At 42.2% G+C, this 15,937-nt stretch overlaps 1 protein-coding gene across 2 annotated transcripts in view; it reads right to left on the reverse strand.

The window, feature by feature from the left end:
* The window catches only part of nicn1 (nicolin 1), a 124,931-nt gene that overhangs the window by 86,804 nt on the left and 22,190 nt on the right, over nt 1-15,937 (reverse strand). The window lies entirely within an intron of this gene.

Here is a 15,937-nt window from a genome sequence, read left to right on the forward strand (position 1 = left end):
CTTATTCTGAATATTGTCTTTACCAGGTTAATATCGGAATATTAATGTCCATGTAAACGCACTCAATGATATATGTGACTCTCCATGGCAAAACCAGTCGCTTGTCGCAACAGGCGTTTCCGAGAAAAATGACCATTTATGTTACTTGTGCCAAAATCGTGGATTTTTTTTTGTGTGTTTTGAAACAGTGGGAGGTCTACACTGTATGGCCGTGAATACATTTCGCTGAAAAACGTACCTTTTCTAGTCTAAAAACGTGAGTTTCTTGAGGTAAGAAATGTAACTCCAGCAGAACGTTTTTGCTCCTCTACTCTAATATATATACGGTAAATGCACTCATTGACGACCACCAGGCTATCCGTGTGGTCGTTGTAAATACAAGTAAGTACCGTAAATCTTGAAGTAGCTGTGACCTTACAAATGGTTTGTGAGTGTTGAGCCCATGGAGGTATTATAAGAACTGGAGAGAGGGACTAAGTCCCGCCACCATTCATTTCAATGGCCCATGCTAGGCTAGCTACTTCAGCCAAAAAAGTTTGAAATTGGCCGCAGCCATTTTTGAGAAAATGGCGTTCCATGGGTGTTCATTTCCGTCACCAGCTAGAATGAGCCAATTAGGTTCCACGTTAAAACGAGACAACGTAAGGTACATCGTTGATGAAGATTGGAGAGTGAGAGAAGGAGTTCGTGAACGCGCACCTATCGTTACAGGCGCAAATGTATTTAATTATTTGAGATTACATTTTGGGATGGTGGTGGAGAAGTTTGCCCCTTGTCTCGAAATCCTATAATGTGATATTCATATGTCATGATATAATAAACATGGTGAGTCAATATTGAGCAAGAATTCACTTAGCATACACAAATAAATATGATCCCTACAGTAAATGCTTTGAACGACTGTATGTGCGCAATAGGCTGTGTCTACCCGACGAAAATGACTCGTAATAAGTAGACATGGGATGTAAAAAACGTGTGGATACCTGATATGCTATTTGTGCTGCACCCAGTGTGAATTTGCAGCTTAAAACTACATTTGTAGGCAGACGAAATGAAGCCAACGCATATTAGCTTACCGATAGAAGCGCGCATCCAGTTGTGTTTCGAGCAGCATGCATTTTAAGTCTGCTGTCACTGTCGGAAACCTTTGCCGTTATCTACTGTAGGCTATGTGACCCCCCAACGCATGTTATGAACTACAGGAACTGCAGCTGAGCGTTTTAAAATAGTCCTCATAGCCTACACGACAGTACTAGGTTAATAATTGGGTTTAGAGAATTGCTTCGCATTTCCTAAAATGTCTTATCATACCTTGCCAACTCATACATAGTCTAATGCAAATAATAGTAACCTATAAGAACAACATTTGCCTTTTTCTTTTATTCACAAAGCCTGGTATAATGATACAGTCTAATCCACGGGCATTAAGTCAAGTATTGGTAACTTAATCCAAGTCGTCAGTCATTTTATTTATGTCTTCTAGAATGCGTAATCAACATGGATGCGCGAGGACGCTCGTGCTCAACACCAAACTCGTGCATGAGTTGTCATCTACCAATCAGCATACAAAAACTGGTGCCGGACGTTGCAACCATGTAACGCCATTTTTTTTAAAATGTCGGCGGCCAAATACCATGCTAACTGGCTGAAGCTAACCCTCCAAATCCTGACCCCCTGGTTGAGCCGACAGTCAACTTCAGAGGCAGATTTCTCCGTTTCTCTCTTGGCATGACAGGATGAACTCAACTCCTTTGAATGTTTATATCAAAGTCAAAGTCAAAGTCAAAGTCTATTTATTGTCACTTTCTGTGATACAGAGAATGACATTTCATGCTCCTTGTTCTCCCTTCAACATAAAGCACAATTTATGGTAAAAAAATATATATAAAAAAACTATGACACAGACTAGACACAATACACATACATATATGTACATACATACACAATCCCACACTCACACACACACAAACACATAGAAACATCCAAAGACACTAAACATGGAATATTGTGCAAATGGGCAGGTTTCAATTAAGGTGCAGTTATTAATAAATAAATAAAAACTTGTGTGGAATTCTTTGGGTGAGGGGGAATGAGTGTATTTAAGCGTCCTGAGTTATGTGGGAAGGGGGGGCAGCAGGGAATGGGGGCAGAGCAGGAAGGGAGTTGAGTGCCCTGACAGCTTGATGGAAAAAGCTGTCCCTCAGCCTGTTGGTCCTGGCCTGGAGGTTTCTCAGTCTCCTTCCAGATGGCAGCAGGGTGAAGAGGCTGTGTGAGGGGTGAGTGGGATCTTGCACAATGCGGATAGCTTTCCGGGTGAGACGGGTGTTGTACAGTTCCTGGATGGGGGGGAGAGAGGTGCCGGTGATCTTTTCTGCTGCTCTCACAATGCGTTGGAGGGACCTGCGGCAGGATGCAGTGCAGGTACCATACCACACAGTGATGCAGCTAGTGAGCACGCTCTCCACTGTTCCCCTGTAGAAGGTGGACATGATGGGGGTTGGGGCTCCAGCTCTCCGCAGTTTGCGGAGGAAATATAGGCGCTGGTGAGCCCTCTTGGTCAGGGATGCGATGTTGGTGCTCCAGGAGAGATCCTCAGCCACATGCACTCCCAAGAACTTGGTGCTGCTGACCCTCTCCACAGCAGCACAGTTGATGGTCAGAGGTGGGTGTGGGGCGTGCGCTCTCCTGAAGTCCACAACAATCTCCTTGGTCTTCTCCACATTCAAGGAGAGATTGTTGTGCTTGCACCAGGAGGACAGATGGCTCACCTCACTCCTGTAGTAAGTCTCATCATTATTGCTGATGAGACCCACCACAGTAGTGTCATCCGCAAATTTGATGATGTGATTGGAGTTGTGTAATGGTGTGCAGTCATGTGTTAACAGGGTGAAGAGGAGCGGGCTCAACACACATCCCTGGGGGGCCCCTGTGTTAAGGGTGATGGTGTTGGATGTGTTGCTGCCTACCCGCACTGCCTGTGGTCTCCCTGTCAGGAAGTCGAGCAGCCAGTTGCACAGGGAGGTGTTGAGTCCTAGCTGGCGGAGTTTAATGACCAGGTGTTGTGGAATGATTGTGTTGAATGCTGAACTGAAATCGATGAACAGCATTCTAACGTAGGAGTTTTTCTTTTCCAGGTGTGTGAGGGCTGGTTGTAGGGCGGTAGTGATGGCATCCTCGGTCGAGCGATTCGACCGATATGCAAACTGAAAGGGGTCCAGTGAGGGGGGGAGCACGGACTTGATGTGCTCCATGACCAGCCGTTCGAAGCACTTCATGAGGATGGGCGTGAGTGCAACCGGACGGTAGTCATTGAAGCAGGATGGTGAGGACTTTTTTGGGACCGGGATGATAGTGGTGGCTTTAAGGCATGTGGGGACAACAGCCTGGCACAGAGAGGTGTTGAAGATGTCCGTAAAGACATCAGCGAGTTCGTCTGCACAGTGTCTTAGTACGCGGCCTGGTATGTTGTCAGGACCAGTCGCTTTCCGGGTGTTGATCCGGGTGTTATATTTCAGTAACATGACATTCAATTCATTAGATATCGTTTTGAAGGCTGATTATGCCCTTTTATGAAAACTTAATTTTGAAAATTTGAAAAATGTGATTTGCCGTGGAGAGTCACATATTAGGTGTCTGCACAGCGTCATAGAGAATCGCGGAATACCCGGAAGAGCGCCATCTTGAAGGTAGCTCAAGCAACATGGGCTAGATAGCCATCATGGCTAACACACACAATTATTTAGACCATTTAAGCTCAGAAGAGAGGATAAGATACAGCACAAAAATAGTAAAAATAGGGGAAAATGATCCATACAGAATAATTGACCTCTCAGATGACTGGAATTATTTACCATCGATATACCCAGTGACCCTCCATAGCGAAAACCACGGTGGCCCTGAAGTTCAAAACACAACGGCAAATCACACAACACAACACAAATAAGACAACACAACACAAAAAGAGAAAACACGGCCCCGAAGTGCACAACACAACGGCAAATCACACAACGCAACACAAAAAGAGACAACACAACACAAAAAGAGAGAACACAACGACTTTAACCGAACGGAAAAGGTAGCCTACCCTTGGGCGACAAATAGTCGCTGATTGGACAAAATAACTGCTCTTAAATAAGCAAATTAGTGTGTGAAGTTATCCTTTTTCTTTGATTCAGTGTGGATATCAATAAAATCTCCAGAATGTTAGCTTTCATTAGTGTGTGAAGTTATCCTTTTTCTTTGATTCAGTGTGGATATCAATAAAATCTCCAGAATGTTAGCTTTCATTTGACACCAATATTATGCTTCTACTCAAAGGGGTTCTTGTGTAATAACAGTTTTATTGTCAGTATGTGCCATTAAATCTTCAAATTATTTCAGCCTGCATGTCTTTTTAAATCTTTTAATGAATGTTACAGGGACTTTTCTAGGGTTTATAAAGTAAAGTCGCATACCACTGAAATCGTCTACCCCTTGGCTTCAACAATATCTGGTTTTCAACGACGAGGCATGTAGCGGACTAGTACTGTTGTCATTCAAAGCTGGGGGGCCTGATTGACAGCTCGCTTGACCAATCTCCTCCGGTTTCGAATACTTCTTCGCAGAAAGACACGTGGGGTAGTTACCACGGTAACCATATATCACGAAAATGACCATATATGGTATATGACGGTATCTAATTTAGAACGGCGACAGAGCTACAAGCTTTTTTACTTCCTGATTTCAATTAGCTGTCAGATGACGGTACCTCAGAAGCCTCTCAAGTGAACATTTTGCAACATTAGTAACTTCTGCTCTACCTATTCCAAGCTCATTCTCATCACTTGAGGTTAATGATGCTACAGAGACTCTTTGCTCTACACTGGCATCCTGTCTGAATGCAGCATGTCCTCTTTCCACAAGACCCACTCGTTCTAAACCTCGCCATCCATGGCTGACAAACAGTATACGCTCAGTACGCAAGGAACTTAGAGCTGCTGAAAGGAAATGGCGTAAATCTGGAGATAGAAATGATCTTAGTAAATACCAGTCTATGCTATCATCTTTTTCATCCACTGTCACACTTGCAAAAAGAACATATTATCAGAGTAAGATTGAGAACGCCACTGACAGCAGAAAACTTTTTGCTACGTTCAAGTCTCTTCTCAATCCTCCACCACCGCCATCAGCTACTTCACTTTCAGCAGATGACTTTGCAACATTTTTCACTGAGAAAGTTGCTAAGATAAGTGCTCAGTTTGATGACCCTATAAGAAGGACTCTGCCTGGTGTTAGCATGATGCCATCATTGGACTTTTTCTCTCCTCTTGATGAGGAAGCGGTCTCTCAACTGCTTCAGCGAAGCCGTCCAACAACATGCCCTTTGGATCCTGTCCCGTCTACTCTCCTGCAGTCTATAGCACCCGCTATTATACCGGCAGTCACACATGTATTTAATACTTCACTCAGTTCTGGAATAGTTCCTTCTTCTTTTAAACAGGCAATAATTACACCTTTGCTGAAGAAAAGTACACTTAATTCAACTGATGTGAAGAACTACAGACCTGTCTCCCTTCTTCCTTTCTTGTCAAAGGTTTTGGAGAAAGCGGTCTTCAAGAAAATGTGTGACTTCCTCTATCAGAATAAGCTACTAGACCCTATGCAGTCTGGTTTCAAGAGTGGTCATTCTACTGAAACTGTTCTTCTATCTGTGACTGAAGCATTGAGAGTAGCTAAGTCCTCTGCTCAGTCATCAGTGTTAATTCTGTTAGATTTATCTGCAGCCTTTGATACGGTTAACCATGACATTCTCCTTTCTACACTATATGAACTGGGCATTTCTGGGAAAGCTCTTGACTGGTTCAAATCTTACCTTAAAGGGCGTTCTTTTAGCGTGTCTTGGCAGGGACAGATATCAAAGTCTCATGACCTCACTACAGGAGTCCCCCAAGGATCAGTATTAGGGCCCTTCCTTTTCTCTATTTACACCACTTCTTTAGGTGGGATTATTCGCTCTCATGGATTTGAATATCATTGCTATGCGGACGACACTCAACTTTTCCTATCCTTCCCACCTGAGGACTCTAGTGTTTCCCATCGGATCTCTGCATGCCTGAAGGACATTTCAATCTGGATGAAGGATCAGCACCTTCAGCTTAATCTTTCCAAAACTGAGCTCTTGGTGTTTCCAGCAAAAACAGCTATTCCCCAACAGATCAATATCCAGCTTGATTCATCCTCACTGACTCCAACTAGATCGGCACGTAACTTGGGTGTCATAATTGATGACCAACTTACTTTCTCTGAGCATGTTGCCTCAATTGCAAAGTCATGTCGGTATACCCTGTACAACATTAGGAAGATCAGACCTTATCTGGCACAAGATTCCACACAGCTTCTTGAACAGGCAATGGTTATCTCCAAGCTGGACTACTGTAATTCTCTGTTAGCTGGCCTACCTGCTTGTGTATTAAGACCACTACAGTTGATTCAGAATGCTGCAGCACGACTGGTCTTCAATCAGCCAAAGAGGACACATGTAACCCCTCTCCTAGTTACTCTCCACTGGCTCCCTATAGTAGCCAGAATTAAATTTAAATCTCTCACTCTGGCCTATAGGACACTGACTGGATCTGCTCCCAGCTACTTCAGTTCTTTAATCACGATGTACATTCCCAACCGCCCATTGCGATCTTCTGAGGAGCGTCTGTTATTTCGACCAACCATACATGCTAGGTCAAATTGTAGATCCTATTCTTCAGTGGTTCCGTGTTGGTGGAATGAGTTGCCCAGTGCTCTCCGTTCCAGCAACAGCTTTGGATCTTTTAAGAGGGGTCTTAAGACATATTTGTTTAATATGCACTTAGTCCTTTGAGTTGGTGATGTGTTATGGTTTGTATAATAGTATTGTTTTGTTATAATTTGTCCATTGATAGAATTTTGCTATTGTCCTTAAATTTTTTAGCCATACCATGCTTTAGTTATTATTATTATATATAATTAACTGAGTGACTTATTTGATTGCTAGTCTCATTTCACTGTTTTATTTCTCATTAGGTTAGTGCTTAAAATTATTGTTTTACTGATAATATTACTATTCTCCCTATTTTGTAATTGTTCACTGTTAATTTAATTTGTATTGTTATTTATTTGTATGTCGCTTTGGACAAAGGCGTCTGCTAAATAACCATAACCATAACCATAACCATAACCATGATTTGTTTCAAACTTGTTGCTTTTGTATGAGTTGGATTATACATCTACCAAACATATTATGAATAAAACAACGTGGATATTCCATTACTATGGGTTCTTATGGACATGTGAAGACCCAGCATGCTATTGTCCAATAAGCGACGATTCATGTGGCCCGAAGGTACCTACCTCTTCCGTTGTGATGTCTCTTTTTGTGTTGTGTTGTCTCTTTTTGTATTGTGTTGTGTGGTTTGCTGTTGTGTTGTGCACTTCGGGGCCGAGGTTTCTCTAATTGTGTTGTGTTGTGTGATTTGCAGTTGTGTTGTGCACTTCGGCGCCGTGTTTTCTCTTTTTGTGTTGTGTTGTCTCTTTTGGTGCTGTGTTGTGTGATTTGCCGTTGTGTTGTGTGATTTGCCGTTGTGTTGTCTCTTTTTGTGTTGTGTTGTGCGATTTGCCGTTGTGTTGTGCACTTCGGGGCCGTGTTTTCTCTTTTTGTGTTGTGTTGTGCGATTTGCCGTTGTGTTGTGCACTTCGGGGCCGTGTTTTCTCTTTTTGTGTTGTGTTGTCTTATTTGTGTTTTGCTGTGTGATTTGCTGTTGTGTTTTGCACTTCAGGGCCACCGTAGAAAACAGCTGCTTGTCGCACGAGAAATTCCACAAGCTTCTGTTATGTGTTAAAATGTTGAATTTGGGGGGCGCTGTGGCACAGCAGGCTACAGCGTCCGTACCATTTACGGGTCTGAGTGCCCACGGGGACCCAGGTTCGAATCCGGCCTGCGGTCATATCCCGATCCTGCCCCATCTCTCTCTCCCACTTGTTTCCTGTCTACCTCTTCACTGTCCTATACTAATAAAGCCAAAAAGGGCAAAACATATTTCACGTTTTCGCATAATTCGACAGTATACAGTCTACAGTTTCATATAGTGAACGCATTTCATGGAAAAACATACGTTTTGTTCAACCCAGTGAAGATTCAACTCATAGCAGTCATTCCCGTTGTCCACGCTGCTTAAGGCGAGACACGGCAGTTGAAAACATTGTTTTTGTGACCTCCGGTCAATTTCGAGATTTTGTGCTAGTTTGCTACCTTAGCATGTATTCTACCACCCTACTACAACAACAAAGTCCGATTTGCACATTTAGGTGTTTATTTCACGAACTTTTGCGTGCTCGCGCCTATGTATTTCTCCACATTTTCTCAAAAGTTCCCATTCTAAAGTGTCATGTACTCCCGCGACCGTGATCCAAATCACATCATGTGTGATACCGTTGGAAAGCCCTGTTTCTCCTGCATGACGCTATGCAATCCAAATATGGACATTTCCTTTGTATTAGCAACCAATCGCGGAAGTTCAAAGACGAGTCTAAGCTGAGAACGAGTCTCATTGGCTGTGTTTCAAGGCTGTTTTCTCAAAACGAGTTATTTGCGGTTTTGAATCATTTTCCGGTAGATACTTCTCAGCCTCTGTAGCACATATGTACACCAAACTTTCCAGTTATACACTTAACAGTATTCTGAAGACATTTACAGAGGGATTTGTTAATACGTCATTCCTGGCCTGATATATGTGACATGTTAATCAAAAAAGCATGGCAAAAATCGTATTTTTAAGGCTATGGACAGTATATTTGGATTTCCTAGGCAATGAAAGCAGATATCCTGAAATCCCTCTGTAATTTTATTGTAATCTTGTTTGTAAACAACATGAAAGAATCATTTTACACCTGGCTTTATCATATGCTCAGATTTATCTACCGGAAATACATGCAAAATCATGCATATTTAATGAGATAACGACTAATTTGCATAATTAAACATACACATTTCAAAAACTTGTAATACATTTGTTTCTCATACTTGTGTAAGTAATCAACTGAGGAAGTTTCATGGTGATACCTATTATTTAAACATTTTACCCTATTCAACTGTAGTGTCTCGCCTTAAAAAGTTGTTATCTTCTAGCATAGTGACTGGAGAACCATGTCAACTTTGGATGCGGTTATCTTAGCGATAGTTTCTGTAATACCTTCGATATACAGTGAGGAGAAAATGTATTTGATACCATGCTAAAGTTGCCTAAAAAGAGGAATATAAAATCATCATTTGACAATTGATCTTAATTTCTTAATTCAAAAACTGAGTAAAAATAAAACCGCTAAGTACCCCAATTTTCTTTGTGATCGAAGAATGGTTCGTAAATAAATAAATGTTCTTCCTAAATGCTAGGGGGAAGGAAGTATTTGACCCCCAATGTAACCATATGGGAATTTAACACATAGGGTTAACATAGGGGCAGGCACATTTTTATTTTTTAAGGCCAGCTATTTCATGGATTCAGGATATTGTGCATCCTGATAAAGTTCCCTTGGCCGTTTGAATTAAAATAGCCCCACATCATTATACACCTTTCACCATAACTAGAGATTGCCATGGTGCTTTTTCCAGTAGGCCTATTAGCCTGTTTGATGCTCATTGAGCTCAATGCAAATCAAACAGGCTAATAGGCCTACTGGAAAAAGCACCATGCCAATCTCTAGCTATGGTCAAGGGAATGTGATGATGTGGGGCTATTTTAATTCCAAAGGCCAAGGGAAATTTATCGGGATGCATAATATCCTAGATCCATGAAATAGCTGGCCTTTAAAAATAAAAATCTGCCTGCCCCTATGTGTTAAATTCCCATAGGGTTACATAGGGGGTCAAATACTTCCTTCCCCTAGCATTTAAGGAAAACATTTATCTATTTACGATACATTCTTCAATCACAAAGAAAATTGGTGTCCTTGGCGGTTTGATTTTTACTCATTTTTTGAATTAAGGCATTAAGATCAATTGTCAAATGATGATTTTATATTCCTGTTTTAGCATTGTATCAAATACATGTGCTCCTCACTGTATATCGTTGGAAAGCTTGGTTTATGGCTGTTCATGTGAGCACAATAAGTGATAGTATAAAGGACAGTAATTTTCACAGGGCACCCAAAGGCTACTCACTCACTGCTGGTCATTCATTTACCTGTTAACTGGGCTAGTCTGCTATCAGCAAGTGCTGTATAAAGGATACACATTTCTTATATCGATGTAACATTCAGAATACCAATCTTATATCTGACATCGCTGTGTCCATGGTCAAGTTGCTGTGAGCTCATAGTTCGGACGAGTCTGTTTACATTGTGTAGCGCTAGCCAATAACCTAAGTTAGCCTTCCTTCCATCACTTCAGATCGCTTCAGATTGACATACAATACAGCTCTCTTATACAGGGGTAAAATGCCTGCGTCTAAATCACCGACACAGTTGCGTTAAGCTGCATGGACTAACAGTGAGTAATCCTTTGGGCAATCAACATAGCTACACCGTTTACTCACATTTGGCGTTCATTAGTCCCCCTCCTCCTCCGATTGCCTGTTAGCACTAGAAGCGCCAAGCGCCGGTCATTTGACCACTGATGCGTATTCCTAGAAGCGCCGTGTGGGTTTGACCTAGATATGCCTAGAACTGCCGGGCTGCGGTCATTTGACCGCAGCGATTACAAAAAAAAAAAAATCTTTTCACTCGATTAAATTCCAGGACCCTACGTTCACGACTTTTCCTAAATACGCCTGTTTTGTCACCCAGAATTTTTACATGATCGAAAGCACACCGGTACAAGCTAGTTTAGAGCTATTTTGCGCTCATTATGTGACAACACTATGTTGTCTCGCGTTCGGCCATGTTTGTCCAGGCTGCTATTCTCTTTTCTCACAGCAGATGTCGCAAGGGTTTCCTGACAGTCGGGCATGAGAATAATATTTTACCATAAAACATATAGTTTATATATGTGCAATATGTATTATACATGTGATGTATTTTAATAACTATTTTTCATTTACATGGCATAGTCTATGGAGAAGATTTACAGTGGTAAAATGCGAGTTTGTTTTGAAAACGTTGCGACCAGGGGCGTTTCTAGACTTTAAGGACAACCTGGGCTTAGCCCCTAGTGTCAATGCGCGCGCATAGCGCGCGCCGAAATTTTTTTAAGGGGACATTAAGGGGTGCGCGAAATGAAGAAGGCAATAGAGGATCTACAGTAGCCTATTAAAATATAATGTTATAATCCTACATTGTATTTTTTTACAAGGAACACAAGATAGCCTACTTATAGGCAGAGCACTATTGAGAGAAAAATTAGGCTTATCTGACTATAGCTGTTACAACCACCCATAACACATAGTCCTACCAACGATTCATATCAAGCATCTGCCATGGCTATATGACAAACAGGGGTCTGAATACAACTTCTGATATGAAAAATAAATTATTTTGAAGTGGGGGAAATGGGGATGTATGAAAAAAATGCAGAAATTTGATGTGATTTCAAAAAAGGATTTCTCGTGATTACCGCTAATTATACAGATACATTCTATACGCCATTGGAATCAGTAGGATCTCCTGTTTATTTTGATATGCAGTTTGCCATAGGGCAGTAACGAAATCATGAGATATTTCAGAGAAGAATGGGTATGACGCAGAACTGCATGTGACATTCATTTTTGTATGTAACTGTAATTTTCAACGCTAAGTATCTCGCGAACCGTTCATCATAGAAACTAGTGGCTAGTGCCACTGTAAAGGCCAGGTTACGTAGTTTCATATGATATGCCTGTTATTTCTATGCGAAAATATCTCGCAGCAATATGACCGAAAAGAATGGGTGCGGCCGCGGCCGCATGGTGCGTCTCTCGGAGAAGGCAGAGAGAGTCGGCCGGCGGCCCGATGGTAATAATCTTCTCGCGGCATAGATTGAGAAACAAACACTGGGCTAGCCCATGTAGAAACGTGTAGCTAGTGTTGTATTGTGATGCCAATCGATAGCTTGCTTAGCCTACTACTAGTGGTGCTCAACATTTAGCACCAGGCAAATGCTGGTTGATTTTGAAACTGGCTGATAGATTCAAGCATTAAAAAATTTTACCCCGGGCTCGGCTCAAATTACCCCGGGCTGAAGCCCCGGTAAAATCGGCTGGTGACGCCACTGGTTGCGAAGTTCTATTAGGCAGGCCTACATGTGTAAACAATATTTTCAGCTGAAATTCGTCCGTCGTAGCCTATTTATGTACGTAGGGCGCGTATGCCTACGTACATTCATAGTTGTATATCTTATCTTCTATTTGTGTGGAGTGAGATAGCTGTCAATATATTCGTGTCATAGATTTGATGCACGTTCGTATTTGTCTGTAGTCGTGCATAAAATAAATATTTGTGAGTTCTCAAATGAGTCCAGTCGTGCATAAAATATATTGTGTGTAGCCTATTTTATCCATCAGAATACGGATGGGGAAAAAATACGAATTCAAAAATTACAAGTACGAAATCAAACTTTACAGGTATGCTTTCATTTATGAGTAGGCTACGACTTCGCACAAGTGACTGAACTGTCAAAATACATCATCGCCACACAACCACTCATTGTCGTTGGTGGATGTAAAGAGCAACACCAGCACGGCCCTCTTTTATACTCCAGATTTTGCTGAGAGCATGACTGAGACATTACTTGTTTGCTGGACTGACTGAGTTTCGTCGCATGATAAGTAAAACGGCAAGTGGCGCAGCGTTATCTTCCCCGACTGCGATGCTGAAGGCCCGGGTTCACATCCTTGCAGGGGCGTAATATTATAGCTCATTGACTGAATTCATTGACCGTTTTTGAACGTCGACGTACAATTATTTTTTGTTAATGTTTTTTAATAACAAGCTCTCTGAAATTTGTTTACCATTAACGAAAAATAATTTCGCCAGCCAATAATTTTCTAAGCCAAATTGAGCCGCCATCTGACAAACTTTGGCTAAGCCAGTTAGACTTTGCATCTAAAAATACTTATATCAGAGACACACGCGAAAAATAAACGCGAGCCTATAAACGATTCCCACTGGATACACCATATCAGTATTGTGCTCGTTGCTACGATAGGCGACACAGGACTCAGTTGCATGTTCTGTAGACATGAAGTGACAACTAAAGCCATTATCAGCCATGAAGCCAGCCGTTATTCTCAAAGCAAATGGCTTCGGGGTCTATAGGCTACATAACACAGTGTCCATTGCAAACATAGCCTATTTGAAACCGATCATTCCCCCTCCCCCATACACGTCTAACCAGTTCACTGGGGGGGGGGGGGGGGGGGGTCGTTTTGCTACGTGTGAATATGATCTTAGGCTACAGACATCACTGTGGCATTGACAAATGCCTCCCCACCCCCACTCTGCCTCCTGCATGGCTGTAAGCTGGCTGTTTGTTGTTTACATGCAACTGGTGGAAGAATGCGCAATCATGTTTCATCGTATATGCGCGTTTTAGAATGTTCGAATTCGCCAGCATGCGTGTAGGCTAGTTGTGTGAATAGAAAAGAATAGAATATACTTTATTGATGCCTTGCTCAAAAGTACTTCTGCCATAGCCTACTCTAACCAGTGGGCTACGGCTCTGTCCCTTCGTATTGTGGATGTGTGTCTCAATTCAAAATCACGAATTCACAATAGGCCTATAGCTGTTTTTTAGCAGACATCGAAACATAGCCTACACATTCGCAAAACGGAGAATATATTTTTCACTCATCATTTTTAATTAGCCTACTTCTCGCGCCTATGCCTGCTCAGCATGTCTGCTCTCTCTATCTCCCTCCCTCCGAGGTAGCTAGATGTTTCTCCCTAAATGAATGAACATTGTCTTAGAAAGTAGCCGCGGTAACCTGTAAAATGCGGCATGAAATCCTGGCTACTGTGTAATTGAAACCAGACTAGGTTAGGCTCTTTGTTCGGTCCGATCATTTTCGGCAGCGCGAACATAGACCTATTAAATGAATAGAAGTGAATTTGGGGAGTGAATTAGAACTAGCCATCCATTCATTTTAGAGCTTAGATTATCTGCCCAAACCCGAACTGCGGGTTACGGATCTCGAGATCCAACAACACCGGTGTTGGGTCGACATTTTTCATCCTTCCCCTCCCGTCGGGTCAGGCTCCTAATCACAGAACGCGTATGCCTCCGTTTTAAAATAGCCAACATTTCTAAGTAGGCTAGCATACAAAATGTAAAAACGAAATATAAAAAATGAAATACTATGAAAAAGTTGAAAGTCAAGTTTGCTCAAGGTTTGTTCAATAACTCCTCCAGAGTTTTTACCTCAAACAACACAAATCAACACAAATAAATGGACACAGATAACTCAAACGTGCTAGACCTATGTCATAATGAAACAACCACAGACAACACAGTCTGACAAATGTATTCAAACGATTTGATTCGTGCACGAAGCGCCATCTAGCTGTCATTATGTGTAAGTAACAGCCTCCCAGTCTAAGGACTCAGCGGTCTTTTGACCGCCTCGCCGCGCTTTAAGTAGTTCACAACAGCACGGCGCTTCTAGTAGGTCGTCAAAGCGGTCAAATGACCGGGGCACGGCGCTTCTAGGTATAAGTGGGTCAGAGGGGCGCGGCACTTCTAGTGTTAACCTTAGCTGTCATTAAATCCATTGCTCAAAGTTGCTCGTGTTGCTCTCTCTGTGCTTTTTTCGTGAAATTGTCTGGTATCTTCACTGGTAATCTCTGATTGCCTAATGTCCTTAGTACACACATCTAATATCGCCAGTATTCACGTAATGATTTGCCTTATCAAAATTCGCACGCATCAACATTTCTCCCAGGCCAAGGCCACTGCTGGGACAAAGAAAAATGTTTGGCAAAGTCTATTGAAATGACTGGCATCATATGTTATGGGTCATCCTTAAGTAAGGAACACTTATTTAGGATTTTGATGACTTAAACATTTCTGTTATATACCTTTCCTATCTGAAGTTAGGAAAACACTGACTTTGGAGCGGCTGTTCTATAATGACTCTCTAAACGAGCCAAAAATACATGTTCTGCCTTTTCTCGGTCAAAAAGACAGTGGCTATGTCCGAAACGAAACGCAGCTGCCTACTGCCACGCTGCCTTCATTGCCTTGCGAGTGAGTTGCCGTAGAGGGCAACAAGGCAGCAGCTAAAAACTCTGTTTCGGACAGCCTAGCAAGATATCAACATAGAACGCCGTTGCTATGTTACCAACAGCTGTGCTTTAGCTGCGTTAGCGTAAATCGCTATTAGCATGATAGTCATTGCAAATTAATTGCCACTGATGTGTAATGACCGGACAATTTCTGGAAATGCTTTAAAAACCTGACCAGCCAACGTGGTTCACTTGATAAGACCCCGGGGATGGTGTTGTGGAGGAGAGAAGTCGAAATTTGAAGTATAAACATGCTTAGACGTGTAAACAGACCTATCGTGATTTTTGCAAGCTAAATACAAAGAGGAGAATGGAAGCATTTTACCGTTCACTGACATCATAGTTAAATAGAACTTTTGGACGTTGAAGGCAGCATGAAGGATACATCTATGCTGCCTTCAAAACTGGGCAAAACGAAGGTATCTTAGAAGGCAGCGTTTTTGTTTCGGACGTGACACGATGCCTCGCTCCCCTGTAAGATATCTTAGAAGGCAGCATTTTAGCCCGTTTCGGACACAGCCAGTGGCTCCGTTCGAATCGGGTAAAACTGCTGCCTTCTAAGATATCTAACTAGAGAGCAAGGCAGCGAAGGCCGTTCGAGACCGAAAAAACTATTTTTGCTGCCTTCTAAGATATCTTAAAATTCCTGAATAACGGTCAATTTTGAAGGCAGCATCGATGTACACTTCAAGCTGCCTTCTATCCATAATCCTTTGCGGCCACATCTGAATCTCTG

This window comes from Sardina pilchardus, chromosome 9 (genome assembly GCF_963854185.1).
Source record: "Sardina pilchardus chromosome 9, fSarPil1.1, whole genome shotgun sequence".
Classification (NCBI taxonomy): Eukaryota; Metazoa; Chordata; class Actinopteri; order Clupeiformes; family Clupeidae; genus Sardina; species Sardina pilchardus.